Here is a 14,443-nt window from a genome sequence, read left to right as displayed (position 1 = left end):
CTCCCCCCCAGTGGGACCCCTCCAGCAGAGATGGGACCCCCGGCGCCCTGCCTGTAAAGAGCTAGCGCAGGAGCAGAGCAGGGAGTGAGAGGTAAAGCCAGGCCAGGAAGATGTGAGTCAGGGCAATAAGGTCATTGCAGTAGAAGCTATACGAGACACTTCTGGGCGGATGCCTGTCCCCTGAGGGGAGATGTGGGATTTGATGCCATTTCTCTTGAGAAAGATAAAGGTCATGGTATGGGTTCCCATTTCCAAATCCTCTTGCTATTCTTCGGGCACGGGGTGCCAACTCCAATCTTGGCTGCAGACGATTCAGGACAAAGGCCAAACTTCCGTGATCTCCACCAGACCAAACATYGCAAGGAGACTTTCCCCAACCTCTCCTGCCTCCTATCCTCTCTCTGGGAGAGGCAGAGAGTGATTCCCCACTGATTTTCTCAGCTACTCCCACGTCCTGGGAATCAGCCTGGTACTGCATCTGCTGAACAGCTTGTGAGGGGGGACCCCCTTGGGACCTCCATGGGAGCAGCCCCCTCCAGGCATTTCTCACCCATAACTCCTCTGAAACTCGGTTTGGCTCCTTCAAGCCCCTGCTGTCACTTCAAGGTACACAACTGCGCAGCAGGAACAAATCCTCCTCCCAAAACTACCCTTTCGGCTCTCACACGTCACATCTCTGACCCCTTTTTATAGATCCGGGTGTGGGTCCTCTACCGAATGCACCAAATGCAGCCAAGCGAGGTCAGGGACCAGGGAAAAGACAGCACAGAAATGAGCTGTGCATCAGGGCTCAACTCTTCCTCTGTAATTACAGATTAAAATAATAAACTCCAAAAGATCCAGTGTTGGCAGGGCCTACGAAGAACTGAGGTTTGACTGGCCCTCCGCTCACAGGCACACCCAAATAAATAGCATTGTTTATAAGGACTGAAAATTAAAAATTAAGGGCTGTGATTTTCAAAGCTCCCCAAGGAGCCCTGACATTGAACTCCCATAAAAATTAATGGCCTAAAATCCCATCCTTATATTTCTCTGGAGTGATAGAAAGAGCTATTCATTGTGCAATCAATTGCAGAAACTCATAATCATTTATACTATAGAGGAGTTCATTTAGCAATAAATCTAGCAGTTAAAGCACCTTCCATTTGATTAGAAGAAATGACTGCACGATTCAGCAAATTAGCCAATACAATGCAAAGTAATTCCGCTTCTTATTATCTGTTGGGAATTGCAAGCCATCACTTTAAATTCATTTACTATAGTTTGAATTTTAAGTCATTTTTGCTATCAGATGAGAAACAAAAAAATCCTGGGGCAGAGTGCAAAACATCTGAGGAAAATGTGGGGTTTGCATGCAATAGAATCTTTTTCAGTGTACATCTTCATTCAGCAATGAAAACAAAGTGGGTTGGGTTTTTTTTTTGTACTACTGCAGGTTATTGACAAAATCATTAGCTGTCAGTCAGAAACTGGATGTCCACTGCTTCTTCCAACAGCCTCAGTTCTGTCAAGTGAAAAACGTACCCAGAAAAGATTTTTAATACAGAGACTTTGACCTTCTCTAGAAATCTCTGCTGAGTTTCTGCATGTCTGCATGCAGCAGTAGGTACCTGGATCCCCCACCRCCACTGAAACCAGCAAGGGAAAATGCTGACACTGTTCATATCCTACAGGGCAAAAATGCATTTTAATTCCTGGCCAGTGTATAAGAACAGCAGGGTTGTCACGTTGAACAGGGCWTGAGGATTTGGCTCTGGGCACTGCAGGTTCGGAGCAATGTGCAGACACCAGCCAGGCGAAGCTGTTGGCAGTACGTTTTCTGAGAGGTTCTCACCACGCATAAGAGGTTTGCTTGGTTGACCATCYATTGACTACGATGGAGCTGAGATCGAGCTCCCTCCGGCCTGCAGCTAAGTGCAGAATACCCCAAGATCTCTTTCTATAGGCTCCAGATTAATGTTCCCACCAAGGAAGGATTTGCTCTGGAAAAAACAGCTGCAGGTTATGGAGAAGTCCATAGGGTCCCCACCATAGTTGCAGTTCTCCCTGCAGAAAGGATGTGTCTTCTTGTAGGTCCCCGTATGTTTCAGATCTGAGAGAAGGCTCTGATGCTCCTTAGCTGGAAAGCATCCCTCCTCTCAGCAGAACGGAGACACCCATGGCTGTGTAGCAGCAACCACTGTACCACATTGCTGAGAGAGCTGAGCCTTGGAGAAAGTCTTTGTGAGACTGGGATGAGGGCCTGGGATTCATATCATGTAACTCTGTCTCCTGTGTAGGAGTCTCCATCTGAGCCTCTCACTCATGGAGAATTGGTCAGTTCGATATCAGGCACCTTCCCTGGACCTTTTACATGGTTTGCTTAGGATGAGATGGATGGTAGCCAGGACTAGAAACGTCAGATGAAACGTCACCACTGGAGGCACTCCATGGAGGCAGTTGATCTCATGCACTCAAGCACATGTACATGGACTCTAGTCTGCAAGTCCCGTGTCCACCAGAGCTGCCCGTGTCCATACTGCAGGTGTGCAACGGGAGGCCTCAAAAGTCACATGCACCCCACTGCCAGCCATGCCTACACAGACACGCTCGGCGCCCACCCACACAACACACACACAGGTCCACATGCTCCCCGAGACCCACGCAGACGGGGCTGCACCTCACTGCARAACCATTCACGGATACTCCCCTACGCCTGCACCCCTCTCAGCCTGCGTCCCGCTCTGCCGTGCTGCGCTCCTGCACGCATACGCACCCACACGCGTGCCCGCGCTGATCCGCGCTGTCACACTCGCCTGGCTGGGCGCTATCCTACCGTTCGCACTCCCACGCACCTGGCGCGCTCACCATCCCACAGACAGACGTGCTGGACATTCCTCCTCCTCCCACGCACGTGCAGGGTTTCACTCTCCGTCAACAAGGACAGACAGGCATATTCAGTCCAGCTCACAAGCGGCAAGAGCCGTGGCACAGCGGGTGCTTTTCGCACGGCTGCCTCGCATCCTCGGGGCTCACCAGCGCTGCACGAGCGTGTGAAACTCGCAGCCAGGGAGGCAAATGCCATGCCGGGGCCCTGCATCCTTCTCCATGCACAACGCCTGCCTCGCTCCTCTCTCCACCCCGTGTTTAGAGCTGGGCATCACACCCCTGGCTCCACTCAACAGACAGACCCATGCAGCCACACAAACATCTACATCAAGYCCAAACTTACAGGAGATCAGCAGCAGCAGCAGCACCTTAAATATATAATCCTTATTTGGGGAATTTGGTCCATAACACTGTAGTTCTCAAAGCAGGCTGAAGAATTAAGCACCCATCTGATGACAACTCAACAGGAATCATGTCCCATCCTCCCCTGGCTTCCTCTGAACCCTCCAGGCTTCAGGGTTTTACCTAAGTGTAAATCAAAACAGCTGTACCATCAGAAATCACTGCAGATACAGTCCCCAAGAAAGGGGCTGGCTGGTAGCAGTATAAGGAAGAGGACAGAGAAACTGCATGTCATGAAACCAGAGACCTGGGAAGGACTATTCTGGCCATTTTGCAGTAATAGTTGTGCTTTGCTAGCACCGTATAGAAACCAAGGGATTTTGGAAGATGCATCTTTATCTCCTGCCCTGGTCAGGGGTGGCTCTTGGCTGCTGGAGCAGGTGGAGGAACAGCAGAGGAGACCTGCTCTGATGGTGCCTATGGAGCTCATGAGGTCTCATAAATCCAACCAGAAGTGCAAGTCCAGTATCTTGCAAGCAGTGTGTGACCCCTGGGAGCATCACATGTCCCCTGCAAGAAAACCCAGGATAGGAGTCCACTTCCTCCACCTCACGACCTCATCCCTTCTCTGTGATGCTGAACGCAGAGATATGGGCTCTTCGAACCATGACACTGCCCAAGAGACCATTGCGATGGAAGCCCAGTGCAAGCACTCACTGACTTTGCCATGGCAGGGCTGACCCAGGTCTTCCCCATAGGTTGCATCCCACTGCACACCCACCCCATACACTGAGCAGACCCAATGCAGGACAAATTTGCAGACCTGGAAAAGGCCAGACAAACTTCAGAGCGATGCTAACAGTGAGTGAGATGAGTGAAGTGCCTGGCCCACTCCCTTTTCACACCGTGGCTGTTGGCTCCACCATCAGCAAAAAGGCCAGGGTGTTTTACATGAATGTTGCCCTCCCATGGCCAGGTATGAGCTGCCACACAGCGCTGTGGACAACCAGGGCCCAGGAGGTCTGAGACGGCAATGGTCCACAGTGGCCACAGGGCCACAAAGCCACCATGTCCACCCTGCAGGTCCACGTTCGTGGCTGGTGGCCACGTCCCATTATGCATGGTTGTGTCCCCCTCTAGTGGCGTGTCCCAGCCAGCACACACCTGGCCGCTCAGAACTGGACGCGTTCACCCTTGGTGTGGTCGCCATGAATTCAAGCCTTGGAAATTCCTCGGTGGCCCCATGCTGGGTGGAAGCAGGAGCCAGCCCGTGATGCATGAAGTGGCCCTCCAAGAGAAAGCGGTGCTGCCGTCGCATAACAAATGTCAACCTCCATCGGCCTTAGCAGGGCAAGGTTTTGCTGTAGGAAAGGGTTGGTCCATAAAGGCAAGCAGGATGTTCCTGGTCCCCTAAACTTCCCAAGAAGCTGGACTAAGAAGGGCTGGAGGACACCTTGGCCAACTGGGAGGACAAAGTTATAGCAAGTCACACGTACCAGTGGTTGTAACAACTCCACTGCCTCATGTGAAGGGAGTTTCTTGAAAGGGCAGGGAGGGGGAGATGGTGGTCACTTCCAGCAGACGAGCTATGGCCAACCAGGCTGCGTAGGAAGCAAGGTATCTTTGCACTACAACGAGGATTTCTGCATCGCTGTTAACTTGGACTTCCTTAACGATTTTGGTAATTTCATGTCTTCCCTCCCCATTCAGAGCATCAGCACAGGGCAGGATAAAGATTTGTTTCCGCGTTGCATTTATGTCTGAAGATTGTGTTTATTCCAGAAACACTGCGGATCAGGCAAAAGCGCGTGGCTCCCTATTAGCTGTATTTGTGTGCCATGGGACATGGTTATTATTGCCTTCCTAAATATTTAATGTTTGTTTTGCTGGCTGATGCTCTTAAACAGCCTTAATTGTTTCACAACATCATGTTTCAATATATACTAGTAGAGTAAGCAACGCAAACTGCCCTAGTTTGTTTCAGGAGAGCAGAACCACGCTGAATCTGCAGTGTTTCATTTGATGTGAGGACAGACCTACTTTTGATTTTGAAACAGTGCAAAAGTAGGTGACATAAGAGCTCTAAGAGATGATGGAACACCATGAGAACCTGCTGAACACACTGGGATTGACCCATATTCTTAAAAAATGCATCTCACCAAAGTATGTYTCAATATGTAATAGAAATTGGACATGTGTAGAGAGCACTGTGGCCTATTCCATTATGTGACATCCCATTAGCACTGAGAGAAAAAGTGTCAGCAAAGCTTGATCAGATAATAAAATTTGCCATTCGTTAGCTAATTAAGAGAGCATTTGCCTTACTTCATACAAACACCTTGAGACAAAACTCAATGAGTTGTACACAGCCCCCTAGATCCACATGCAGCAAGTACTGGAAACTGTTAAAGAGCTTTTGTCTGGATTCAGCTCTGGACACAAACCCGGGCTGGGAGAAATCTGGGATAGCACCACCTGCATAATGAGCACACGAAACATGGAGACATGGACAACATTGACTATCATTTTGCTCTCCTCTCCACTTGTTATTCAGCCTTCTCCAAGGAGTCCTGGTTCCTTCCACTTGCCCAAGGCTTGTCCTCCAAACATGTGGAGTTTCTTCTCTCTTTCGTGCAGCCACTTCATTCTTCCCCATTAAACTGAGTGAGACTGTGAACATGTGCCTTTCTGATCCTGTCTCCTCCCCAAATTTCCTGCGTCTGAGCCCCTCTGCATTTCCCCCAGACGCTCTGGCTCTGTGGTATTCAAGACCTATCTCTCTGTTCTGCTCTGGAGAAATTCCAGCGCTACAGACCCCCGCTCTCAATTCAGACCCAGCTGGCCTGGCACCCCAGGCTTCGGCCACCCCGTTGTGCCAAGGCACCTTCCCACAAATGGCAACCTCCAAGGTTTAACAGCCCCACACTGTCCACGGGGTGGAGACAGGCAGTGGATGCACACAYGGTCAGAGTGGGAGTGATGTCACATCCTCTGACTTACACATTTTTCCCAACTTTGAGCTGAATTCATAGGTCAAACATAYGCAAGTTCCCCAAGTACCCACAGCCTCTTGTTCCCTTCAACATTCCGATTCTTGGTGACATCTGTTAAGAGGTTTTTCTGGAGCACATCTGTCCGATGACTCAGGAACCCCTTTCATTCAGTATGCTAAGTGATCCAAGAGGCTGTCTGTCATGTATCTCTTGAATCTGCACTTTTGAACCTCTGATCCACAAACCCCTACTTACGCAGGGTCCAATGAAAGTAACTCATCAACCTGGAGCCTGTTATCAGTACAGTTAAATTGCTTTAGAAGGAGCTACATTGCCATAGGAAAAAATTTCAGACTCTGCAAACCAAAGCAGGTTGAAAACCACTGACCGGAAGATTTGGGATTCTGGGGCACATATCTAAGATGATTCAGAGGTTCCGCACTTCTCGAGCTGAAACATTAATAAGTTGGGATGATATAAGACTTTAGTTGGGATGAACACTGCTATATTGATGTGAGAAAGAAGTACTGAAGTCAATATTTGCCAGGTGGGATAATAAATCTTGATTTATGATCAGTGCAAAATTCAGTGGATGCGTTGCTATATACAGTCTATCGGGTAAACCAAGCCACTGTGTTTCCTTTATTTCAATTAGCTGCAAGTAATTTGCTAAGATATTCAGGGTAACGTGTAACTGAGATGTTCTGAGGGCCATTCCCAGCCTACGGCTAAATAATCTGACACCTCTAAGTGACGTGGAACATTTTTAGCCTTTGCTGGAGGCAAAACCGAAACTTAGACGGTGTGACTCCAATCCTTCCCCAGATTGCTGGGATTGTTTCTGCTGGGTCCCTGCCCCACAGCCATGCAGCCAGGGGCTGGAGTTAGAGGAGGTCACTCTAGCACGCCAGGGGAGGTTGGATGCGATGGGGCCTCCGTGTTACAGTTCCTCCCTGCCTTCACAACTCAGGTAAAAGGCAGCTGGTGTAAGCATGGAAAATTTACCCTGTTGTCTCTGMCCACAAAGTGGCTTCAGCAGATGGGAGCTCGGTGGTTGCATTTCTCCATGCACATTAGGCAGCTTTATCATCCAGTCTTCCGTACACCTCCACTAGAAAGAGCCATAAAACTCTGCCTTTCTTCCCTGCCACAAACGTTTCAAGCTTCACTGATTAGGTTTGCATTGTATGTAGCTAGCTATTAAAGCCAAGCATTTACGGTCCTTCCAGTTTTGCAGGATAATTTCAGAAGCAATGGCCTCAAATGAAGTCCTTTGCTGTAGTTGAATAACCTGATTTGTACAAATATTTTAGCAAAAATCTGGACTATTCTGATTTCTATGTGGCTTCCCCCCTCCTAAGAATAATTGCGCCAAATCCTCCAAGACAGAGGATAAACACAGTGGTTTCAGTTTATTATAACAAAGCATAGATTTTTCATTGCTGCGTCACCAGGTCTTTCACTTGTCTTTGTCTCTGAAAGGTTTTGTTTTCATCTTTTCACCATCATATTTACGTAGAAAGGCACTGGACAGCTGAGGGGATTTTACTGTCTCTTACATTTCCTGTTCTGCTGTTTAATTAGTCATTTCTGAAAAGAACATTACTTAAAATACAAAGTTTCCCACTCACAAGAGAAAAAGAAGTCCAAGAGCCCCAAATAACCAAACATTGCTGTGTGAGGTTCATTTCTGATGTGTTTGGAGAAACAAGGTTTTGGATATGGAATTGGATTCAGTTACTGATTACACTTGGGGAAAATGGTGGGCTCAAAGCTGGTCTGAGTGCAGGAACCTGTCCCTTGGCTATTTTCCAAAGCCTAGTCCTGCATCTTATTTCAGCCAGGAGTTAATGCCCTGCTCATGCACCGTCGTCAGCTGGCAGCAAAAAGAAATTGCAGAGCAACAGCCAATGCTTTGCTCCATGTGCATCTGAGGGACCCCATCAAGCAAAGGACCAACTCCCCAGAAGATGCTGGCAAGCTGCTTATATATCACCTTCCTGTTGCCTCCACTTTGTGGATGTGGATTGTACCTTAAGCCAATAAAAGAGACGGTTCAGCACAAACTGTAGCATTGGAACCTCCTGGAGATGGATGCAGAGCGGAAACGCTGTCCTTGTTTAAAACATACCCCACGCAGGGATGTGGGAAGACAGGTTGATATCCTCCAAACATAGCCACACTGCACCGCAAGCCCTGTGTCCTATCACCTGTCTGACATAGCCAAAGATAGAAGAAACTGTTCCTTACTGATACTCCTTATGGCCTTCAAAGAGCTTTGCTTCAAAGGCAGCTCAGCAGTCTCACTGCCGAAGTGGGGAAARGGGAATTTATGCATGGAAAAGCCAGATGCCTTGGGCGAGATTCAGCGCAGAACCTGGTCTCTGGACTTCTCAACTGGCACAGAAAATCTCTCTTGCCGCTGCCCTTGTCCTGGAAAGAAGCTTATAGGCTCTCTCCTGGGGCTCTAGAGCCCAGTTTTTCTTGATGCCTGAAATTTAGAGGGTTTTCTCCAGCAGCATTTTACTCGCTGTCAGTAGACTCWATATCCTAGTCGGCTCTTCTCTGTTCCTTGATTTTCTTCTACTCCTTCCCACCTTGGGGTTGGCATCTTCAAACAGGCTATGTCTACATGAGTAAGAAAAAGTGGCCAGGGAATGCTGGCCTTAGAGACAAGTGGTATGACCTTGCTAGAGACCACATGACTAAGCTATCCCCATCCTAAAACAGGACAGCTTCACCCATCCCATTCCTTGGGACCAGACCTCCCTTGAACTGTGCCTAGCCACTCCCTGGCAGGGTGCAAGTTGGCTGGACAAAAACCATGCCAGCAAGAGCATAACAAGCTGGGTGGTGCCAGGAGAGAGCTGGATCTGGACACATCCCCACAACCTCCTTGGAAAACCATCACACAAGAGGGACATGTGGATGTCACCTAACTCGAGCACAGCAACATCAATAACAAAACCTGATGCAGGACTAGGTTTTAATCTGCAACGTGATGAATGTCTTCAACTCCACCAGGAGCCATGGGTGGCCAAAGGTGTTTGGATATACTGTTAGCTAGCACATGTTGGACAACAGATGAAAYGAAGAGCCAGATCCTGGCCAGGGCTGGCAACTTTTTCCCTTCAGATCACCTGCACCTTGCAGGAGAACCACAGCCAGTGCCCCCTCCCCAGCTGGTTTTGTGACATCTGGAGGGCTCTTTACAACTCACAACATCCTTAGCTTTCTGGGCAACGTTTCTACAAGTCCTCTCCTGGTCATCACCAGCCTGGAAGACCCTCTGTGATCCCAAGGGCCACACTCCTTTCTCCCCTGCTCATACGAGTGTGGYTTCCCCCTCCAACTCCCACAACAGGAGATGAAGTCTTGGTGATCCTGAATGCCTGGAGGTAAAATAAGCACTGAAGAGGAGTCAATCTCGGTGTTATGTATCCGTCCAGCCTGCAATCTCGTTTTCTCCCCGGGCCGGGTGAGTAGGGCAAAGGTTGCAGTAGCTGGCTGTCACTCCGGTGTCAGCTTGCTGCATGTGCACCACCGTTTATGACCAGTTGTCCAACACCTAGATCGAGATTCGTTTCAACAGCGCTACACACAAGCCGTTTGGTTTGGACTGCACCCRGGTGAGCAGGGAAGCCAGTTGTGATATATTTTAAACCCCAGAGCCTGGAACCGTGATACAATCTCCTTTGAAGACAGAAGCCAGGGGACAATTCATTCACAGCCCTATGAAAAGGGATACTTTTGGCTGGTGCAAAAGTTGGCTTTTTTTGCATCGGTATGGTTTGAAAGCATTCATCCCACTCAGGGATGCTCTTAAATTCCCGCACCGGCAGCACTCACAAATCCACTGCACGCTCGCAACATCCAAAAGCAGAGGCCTTAAATCTCGAGCCACTCTGCTTTTTTCCAATGGCATATTTGACTATAAACACAGAGGAGTGAATTTGCCGGCTTGATTTTCGTGGACAGCATGGCAGATTTGTTTGGACTGAACACCTGAGTCCGTGGTTTCTGACAGCTCACTACAAATAAATGCCCGTCCCCGAGCACGCGTGCTGAAGTGTTCTGCGACCCACACAGAGCTAAAGGCTTCCTGTTGCAGCTGGAAAAAAAAAAAAAATCTCTACAAGTCATGATTTTCTTGTGACCATCATCTTGTATTTAGCACATCTCTGTCAGCCAGGTGAAGACGGGTTACAGCAAACACTGCTCGCTTTCCGTTTATAATGCGCTGGACACAGATCTTTTGTCAGGGCAATTTTCATCTTTGCAAAGCTGCTTCTGTTTGTGAACCGCACTCCTATACAGCACCTTCTCTGAGCAGTCATCAGAGCAGCTCTGAAATGTTTGGATAGTTTGAAATAAATTTCATCAGAAAAACCACAAGTTTCTATAAAGGAGTACAATTGTCCTGTGTTTTCTGGTTTGGAGGCTCTCAGAACAGCTTCTCCTTTCTCCAGGACAGGATTAATACATGTACTGTTGCTAAGTGTCCGATATTTATGTTCCATTAAGTTCAAAACAGAATTTATTTCTATTCAGCATCAACCCCCGCACTCTCAGATTCGCTCATGAGTTTTGCCTCGGTCTTTCTCCCAGTTCTTCTCCCCAACACATGGCCAAGACCACCGTCCAGATTGCAGGCTACCCCACTTTCAGTCCTGTTTGATAAGCCCCAGGGACATCAGATAGTCAAAAAGAAACTGTAAAATATCTCCTGCAGCCTCTGTAACTCATAGATGGTCAGATCCAGGAATCAAGCAACAGTGCTACCTGCCTGCACRTCTTTAATGTAGGTTTATTTACATCACTTAAATCCAGAGTCTGTGTATACCTTCGCAAGCTCTGTCCTTTCCCTCCTGGGCCACAGATTCAGTCCTGGGGTTGCAAACCCTCCTCCCACTGTCACTGCTGGGACCTTTTCCTCTTCCGTGATATGGTGATGGCAATTTCTACGTGTTTTTGAAAACAGAAGCACCTGGGCAGGCCTGTGAAACACTTCTCGCTTGCATTGCATTTATCTCCCAATCCGCTGAAATATTGACACATCAAAGGGAGTTTTCTGATCTAGCGGGGTTTTGATGTTCATTAAAGTAGCACGTGCGCCACAATTAGCAGCACTGCCCTGCAAGGCCAGGAGACACGAGCTCCAAGCCACGCTGGAGGTGACAAGGGCTCATCACCCCATGGCTGCTGTCCTGAGAGGGCAGCAAAGGAAATGCCCCGCTGCACCAGTGCACAAGGCCAGAAAACCTGGCACCTCCTTAAATGCTTTGCTGGATCCAGGCCTTTCTCTCTCCTAAATAAGCTATGCTTTGAAGCCGCCACTCCAGCAACGTGGCGTTTTCTGAATAAGGGGCCAAAAGCACCTAACTTGCAGGTAATGACGGAGCAGTGTTGCATGGGCATCATTCAAAAACCAAGGGACCCCCCCCTCCCTTCCCCGGTGAGCGGCCGTTTCCAAACTCTGTCCRTTCACACTCATCATCTCCTCCACCTCAGAGTTTGTAAAATAAACACCCTTCCCRCCCCGCCGCACTGTTATCATCTCCGCAGACAGCTCACACTCCACTTCCCTTCGGGGTGACTCACTCCGGATGCGTCTCTATCTGCCTTCCCTCTGACAGCGTGGTGCTCCCGCCTGCCGCCCCATGGACACCCCAGCCCCGAGGCATCCCATGGATGCGATCCCATGCTGTGACCACTCTGAATGACCCATGTGTCTGCCCTCGCAGGGATATTTCTCTTCCCACTATGTGAGTCAGGATGGTCCCCTCTCCTCTACCTGTTGCACTGGAGGTGGTAGCTTGAACCTGCTGTGGCAGCAGGTGGACATGCTCCACATCTCCTTGCCCTGCCCAGGAGAAGTTCAAGGCAGACCTGCTGCAGGCAGAAGGAAAGGCAGAAGGTAGATGGCAAAAGGGAGGAGAGAGCAGATCCAGGGAGGAAGCAGAGAACAAAATCTCCAGGGATGCTGGGGGCGAGCGGCTGGCAAGCTCTGCTGCTGACACCCAGAAAGAGGGTGAGGAGCAGGGTGACCAGAGGATCTGCCTCCCCAAAACATCTCTCCGAACCATCTATGCTGCCCTTAATGCAGGGCCAGCATAACGAGTCCGGAGCCAGGCACAGAAGGGGTGTCATGGGGCAGGAGATCCTCTCGCATGACCAGTGCCATGCAAAGGCAACAGACACCCCAGCTTTGGTAAATCAAATCATGGCATTTTGTGGGGACCAGGTCTTCCAGCTCATGTCAGACACCCGTGCACCATCCCACCAGCATGGGACCCTGGCAAGAGCCCGCAGGGTGCCCCAAGCCTGCCGGCAGCACTGCCAGCCTTGGCGCCAGGAGCACCTCGGGCAAGGATGCTCCTCACACTGTGGGAGCCCACCAGCCAGGGTGCCCTGTAAGACAGCACCTTGYCCTCCTCCGGGACCCCTGCAGACACCCAGTGCTGTGCCCACCCCTCTGGCTTCTGTTGAACACTCTGGCTTTTCTCTTTGTGTGGGAATAACACCCCAAAATATGATATTCCCAAGCACCCACGTGGCTCTGGCCAGCCAGCCATGGACCTCTAACCTCTCCTTCCCCTTAGCCTTTCAATTAGCTCTTGCCTTCCTGACGACTTCACTCAACACTCGGCACGATTAGAAGCCCGAGGAAGGCCACGGCTTTGTCTTGAACGATGAGCCAGATTAATCAGCTCCGATTGCACTGAATTACCTAGCTGGGGCTCCCAGCAACAACCTCCAATTCACCAGCAAACCAGTCAGCATCCCCGTTTCAACCAGGATAATCAGCAAGAACACGAAGCCAGATGAATGACTAGGCGAGGGTGGGCTGCAGCCTGTCAGGAGCTGGAATATAAGTCAAAGCACTTTGAAATTAAATCCTCGCTTTGACAGGGAACTAATGCAGAGATTTTAAAGTAGGTGTAATACACTTAGACAGGCAGCCCGGTGCAAGTTGCTGTGCTTTGAATGAGTGGGTCCCAGCGACACGGCGAGCAGGGAGATGGAGTTGAAAAGACAAAGAGAATTYTGAATAGCTCCAAACCAGCTCGGCAAGATTTTAGAGATGGTAGCAAGAGGTTTTAGTAATGGACCTAACTAATAACATTGTTAGGAGGGGATTTGGTGCGCGGTCGTTGGCTGCTCGGGATCTTGGGTTTCACGCCAAGCAGCCATCTCCTGTCACGGGGGCAGTTGCCCCCTGTTTTAAATTAAGATGTTTGCACCTGTGTGGACCATGGGGGAAGGATGGAGATGTGGTGGATGAGGAGGGGGAGGGAGACAAGGATCCCCACTGCATCTCTGGCCCCCAGGGGTGGGCAAACCAGGCTGCCGTTAGCTCCTGTCGGGATTCCCAAAGGTCGACCTTTCTAGACAACTTCCAATGAGGATTTAACTCTCGATACTTGGTCAAGTGTCATCTTCCACGTGCACAACTCGGAGCCAGCACTGTGGCTGGCTGCTGCACACGGGGACAGTCCTGCACAGACACCGGGGGGGTCCGCGGCCCCATCCCAGCTGTCGGCTCCRGCCACTGTTCCCTGCTGATAGAAATCCCCGAGTCAGACAAGTGCTTCCCACCTCCTCGTTTGCAAATTTGCAAATGCCAAAGTCAAGAGCTGCCTCTTTGCAGTGAACCCGCAGAAACCGGCATTTGGAAAACTCCTTCAAACGGCATTGGCGCCGTTTAACGGGGAACGGGATCTCGGCAAAGTTTAGGCCTCTCCCAGCAATACCAAAACGCAAGGCATCATGCTCTGAGCTGAGCGCTCYGTTTTTCCGCGGCGACACAGAAAGTAACTTTGGAGCTAAAGAAGGAAAAAACCCTCCTCTTCTCTTCTTCCCTCTGCCCGGGATGTTCCTCTCTCTCCCTTCACTGCCAGGGAAAAGCAGACCCCTCGCGCCCCGACCCCTGCACCCAGGGATCTCCCAGGGGAGCGGCCGGCAGGTTATCCGGGGTCTTTCCGCGAACCGGCAAAGCACAACGAGGTGGCCCGAGGTCTCCTCGCTGCATCGGGGGGTCCCGGCGAGCCCCGCTTGGCCGGAGCGAAGCACCGGGGAGGAGCCGCTCCGGGGCCGGGGGTTGCGGCGGGGGAGCCGCGGCGCGGTGCGGGGCCGCCGGGCCGGACCGGGACCGTTTTGGGGAAAGGGAGGGGGACAGGGGGAGCGTGGCCGGTGCCCGCCGCCGCCGCCGCCGTCCCGCCCCGGGGGTGTCCCCGGCG

This window comes from Apteryx rowi, unplaced genomic scaffold, assembly GCF_003343035.1.
Source record: "Apteryx rowi isolate R43461 unplaced genomic scaffold, aptRow1 scaffold_259, whole genome shotgun sequence".
NCBI lineage: Eukaryota > Metazoa > Chordata > Aves > Apterygiformes > Apterygidae > Apteryx > Apteryx rowi.
The sequence above is the reverse complement of the archived record's forward strand: the minus strand, read 5'-3'. Positions refer to the sequence as shown.